Source organism: Arachis stenosperma, chromosome 2, assembly GCF_014773155.1.
Source record: "Arachis stenosperma cultivar V10309 chromosome 2, arast.V10309.gnm1.PFL2, whole genome shotgun sequence".
Taxonomy (NCBI): Eukaryota; Viridiplantae; Streptophyta; class Magnoliopsida; order Fabales; family Fabaceae; genus Arachis; species Arachis stenosperma.
Window position 1 is genome coordinate 74464594 of NC_080378.1, and position 5116 is coordinate 74469709.

General features: G+C 40.8%; 1 non-coding gene across 1 annotated transcript; it reads right to left on the reverse strand.

The window, feature by feature from the left end:
- Nucleotides 1–1801: 1801 nt before the first annotated feature.
- LOC130964040 (small nucleolar RNA R71) lies at nucleotides 1802–1909 on the reverse strand. Its single transcript, XR_009080152.1, has one exon. It is a non-coding gene; the product is annotated as a small nucleolar RNA R71 (small nucleolar RNA).
- Between the last annotated feature and the right edge of the window lie 3207 nt (nucleotides 1910–5116).

Sequence of the window (5116 nt, forward strand, 5' to 3'; positions counted from 1 at the left end):
GTTGCTTAGATTAGGTATTTTTCAGAGTTCTTAAGAATGAATTCTAGTGTTTCAAGGTGATGTTTTTATCATCACCAAAGCTGATTGATCCTCATCAATTTAGCTCTTGAATGCAATGTCCTGCTGAAGCTTGGCTAGCCATGTCTAATTCCTTTAGACTAAAGCTTTAGACTAACATTGCATGATTCTTGGAATTCTCATTAAGAATTTTGATATTTTTATTTTCTTTTCCACTTAATTTTCGAAAAATCCAAAAAAATTACAAAATCAAAAAAACCAAAAATATTTTTATGTTTCTTGTTTGAGTCCAGTGTCTCATTTTAAGTTTGGTGTCTTGCATGCATTGTTTATTTGATCTTGGTTCTATTTTCAAGTCAATAATATAGGGAACTGAAGATTCAGTACATGCAGCAGAGGAATTATACAGAAAGAGCTAGGCGTTCAAAACGCCCAGTGAAGAAGGAAAAACTGGCGTTTAAACGCCAGCCAGGGTGCCTGGTTGGGCGTTTAACGCCCAAAAAGGTAGTGCATTGGGCGTTAAACGCCAGAATGTGCACTATTCTGGGCGTTTAACGCCAGGATGGCACAAGAGGGAAGATTTTGTTTTCAAATCAATTTTTTTTCCAAGTTTTCAAAGTTTTTCAAAATCAAATCTTTTTCAAATCATATCTTTTCAATCAAATCTTTTTCAAAATCAATTTCTTTCTTTTTTCAAAGATACTTGCTAACAATTAATGATTTGGTTCAACATTTCAAGTATGTTGCCTTTTCTGTTGAGAAAGGTTTAATGTTTGAATCATATCTTTTCTTGTTAGCCAAGTCATTATTTTTTTAAATCAAATCTTTTTTAAATTGTTTTTCAAATCATATCTTTTTAAAACCATAACTTTTCAATCATATCTTTTTAATCACATCTTTTTCAAAATAGTTTTCGATCATATCTTTTTAATTTCTCATTTTAAAATCTTTTTCAAAAATCACTTGATTTCTTTTCCACTCTTAGTTTTCGAAAATTATCAATCAATTTTTCAAAATGTTTTCAAAATCTTTTACTTGATTTTCAAAAATTTCTTCCCCTCTTCTCACATCCTTCTATTTATGGAGTACCACTCCCCCTCAATGCACAATTCGAACTCTATCTCACTAAGTTCGAATTCTTCTACCTCTTTCTTCTATTTTTCTTTTCCTCTGACACCTCAAGGAATCTCTATATTGTGACATAGAGGATTCCATACTTTCTTGTTCTCTTCTCTTTCATATGAGCAGGAGCAAAGACAAAAGCATTCTTGTTGAAGCTGACCCTGAACCTGAAAGGACCTTGAAGCGAAAGCTAAGAGAAGCTAAGGCACAACTCTCTGTAGAGGACCTAACAGAATTCTTCAAAGAAGAAGAACCCATGGCAGCCGAAAACAACAACAATGCCAACAATGCAAGGAAGGTGCTTGGTGACTTTACTGCACCTACTCTCGACTTCTATGGGAGAAGCATCTCTATCCCTGCCATTGGAGCAAACAACTTTGAGCTTAAACCTCAATTAGTTTCTCTAATGCAACAGAATTGTAAGTTCCATGGACTTCCATTGGAAGATCCTCATCAGTTTTTAGCTGAATTCTTGCAAATCTGTGACACTGTCAAGACTAATGGGGTTGACCCTGAGGTCTACAGACTTATGCTATTCCCTTTTGCTGTAAGAGACAGAGCTAGAACATGGTTGGACTCACAACCTAAAGAAAGCCTGAACTCTTGGGAAAAGCTAGTCAATGCCTTCTTGGCAAAGTTCTTTTCACCTCAAAAATTGAGTAAGCTTAGAGTGGAAGTCCAAACCTTCAGACAGAAGGAAGGAGAATCCCTCTATGAAGCTTGGGAAAGATACAAACAATTGATCAGAAAATGTCCTTCTGACATGCTTTCTGAATGGAGCATCATAGGTATTTTCTATGATGGTCTATCTGAACTGTCCAAGATATCTTTGGATAGCTCTGCTGGAGGATCTCTTCATCTGAAGAAAACGCCTACAGAAGCTCAAGAGCTAATTGAAATGGTTGCAAATAACCAATTCATGTACACTTCTGAAAGGAATCCTGTGAACAATGGGACAAATCGAGAAAGGAGTTCTTGAGATTGATACTCTGAATGCCATATTGGCTCAGAACAAAATATTGACTCAACAAGTCAATTTGATTTCTCAAAGTCTGTCTGGAATGCAAAATGCGCCAGGCAGTACTAAGGATGCTTCATCTGAAGAAGAAGCTTATGATCCTGAGAACCCTTCAATGGAAGAGGTGAATTACATGGGAGAACCCTATGGAAACACCTATAATTCTTCATGGAGAAATCATCCAAATCTCTCATGGAAGGATCAACAGAGACCTCAACAAGGTTTCAACAATAATAATGGTGGAAGAAACAGGTTTAGCTATGGCAAGCCTTTTCTATCATCTTCTCAGCAACAGACAGAGAGTTCTAAGCAGAGCCACTCTGACTTAGCAACCATGGTCTCTGATCTGATTAAAACCACTCAAAGTTTCATGAATGAAACAAGGTCCTCCATTAGAAACTTGGAGGCACAAGTGGGACAGCTGAGCAAGAAAGTTACTGAACTCCCTCCTAGTACTCTTCCAAGCAATACAGAAGAAAATCCAAAAGGAGAGTGCAAGGCTATCAACATGGCCGAATTTGGAGAGGAGGAAGAGGCAGTGAACGCCACTGAGGAAGACCTCAAGGGACGTCCACTGGCCTCCATTGAGTTCCCCAATGAGGAACCATGGGAATCTGAGGTTCAAAATGAGACCATAGAGATTCCATTGGATTTACTTCTGCCATTCATGAGCCCTGATGAGTATTCTTCCTCTGAAGAGGATGAGTATGTCACTGAAGAGCAAGTTGCTAAATACCTTGGAGCAATCATGAAGCTAAATGACAAGTTATTTGGTAATGAGACTTGGGAGAATGAACCTCCTTTGCTCACCAAAGAATTGGATGACTTGTCTAGGCAGAGATTACCTCAAAAGAGACAAGATCCTGGGAAGTTTTCAATACCTTGTACCATAGGCACCATGACCTTCAAAAAGGCTCTGTGTGACTTAGGGTCAAGTGTAAACCTCATGCCTCTCTCTGTAATGGAGAAGCTAGGGATCTTTGAGGTACAAGCTGCAAGAATCTCACTAGAGATGGCAGACAATTCAAAGAAACAAGCTTATGGACTTGTAGAGGATGTTCTGGTAAAGGTTGAAGACCATTACATCCCTGCTGATTTCATAGTCCTAGAGACTGGGAAATGCATGGATGAATCCATCATCCTTGGCAGACCCTTCCTAGCCACAGCTAAGGCTGTGATTGATGTTGATAGAGGTGAATTGATCATTCAAGTGAATGAAGAATCCTTTGTGTTTAAGGCTCAAGGATATCCCTCTGTCACCATGGAGAGGAAGCATGAAGAGCTTCTCTCAAAGCAGAGTCAAACAGAGCCCCCACAGTCAAACTCTAAGTTTGGTGTTGGGAGGCCACAACCAACTTCTAAGTTTGGTGTTGAACCCCCACATTCAAACTCTAAGTTTGGTGTTGGGAGGTTCCAACATTGCTCTGAGTATCTGTGAGGCTCCATGAGAGCCCTCTGTCAAGCTACTGACATTAAAGAAGCGCTTGTTGGGAGGCAACCCAATGTATATTTTATCTATTTTTCTTTTGCTATTTATGTTTTCTGTAGGTTGATGATCATGAGAAGTCACAAAATCAATTGAAAAAGCAAAAACAGAATGAAAAACAGGAAGAAAATAGCACACACTGGAGGAAGAACCTACTGGCGTTTTAAACGCCAGTAAGGCTAGCAGATGGCGTTTAACGCCAGTCTGGCACCATTCTGGGCGTTTAACGCCAGAAAGGGGCACCAGACTGGCGTTAAACGCCAGGAAAGGGCAAGAACCTGGCGTTAAACGCCAGAAATGGGCACCAGCCCGGCGTTTAACGCCAGAATTGGCTCAGAATGCATTTCTGCATGCCATTTGGTGCAGGGATGACTTTTCCTTGACACCTCAGGATCTGTGGACCCCACAGGATCCCCACCAACCCCTACCACCCTCTTTCTTCTTCACCCATTCACCAATCACCTCAACCACTCTTCCCCAAAAACCCTTCACCTATCAAATCCCACTATTCTCTTCACCCCTCTCTCCACCCCTATATAAACCCATCTTCACTCCCTCATTTTCACACAACCTAAACACTACTTCTCCCCCTTTTTGGCCGAACCACAAAGCCATCTCCCTCTCCTCAATTTCTTCTTCTTCTACTCTCTTCTTTCTTCTTTTGCTCGAGGACGAGCAAACCTTTTAAGTTTGGTGTGGTAAAAGCATTGCTTTTTGTTTTTCCATAACCATTTATGGCATCCAAGGCCGGAGAAACCTCTAGAAAGAGGAAAGGGAAGTCAAAAGCTTCCACCTCCGAGTCATGGGAGATGGAGAGATTCATCTCAAAGGTGCATCAAGACCACTTCTATGAAGTTGTGGCCTTGAAGAAGGTGATCCCCGAGGTCCCTTTCAAACTCAAAAAGAGTGAATATCCGGAGATCCGACATGAGATTAGAAGAAGAGGTTGGGAAGTTCTTACCAACCCCATTCAACAAGTCGGAATCTTAATGGTTCAAGAGTTCTATGCCAATGCATGGAACCATGATCAAAGTGTGAACCCGGACCCAAAGAATTGGCTTACAATGGTTCGGGGGAAAAACTTAGATTTTAGTCCGGAAAATGTGAGGTTGGCATTCAACTTGCCCATGATGCAAGGAGATGAACATCCTTACACAAGAAGGGTCAACTTTGATCAAAGGTTGGACCAAGTCCTCACTGATATTTGTGAAGAGGGCGCCCAATGGAAGAGAGATTCAAGAGGGAAGCCGGTTCAATTGAGAAGGCATGACCTCAAGCCCGTGGCTAGGGGATGGTTGGAGTTTATCCAACGCTCAATCATTCCCACTAGCAACCGGTCTGAAGTTACTCTAGACCGAGCCATCATGATTCATAGCATCATGATTGGAGAAGAAGTAGAAGTTCATGAGGTTATAGCCCAAGAACTCTATAAAGGTGGCGGACAAGTCCTCTACCTTGGCAAGGGCAGCCTT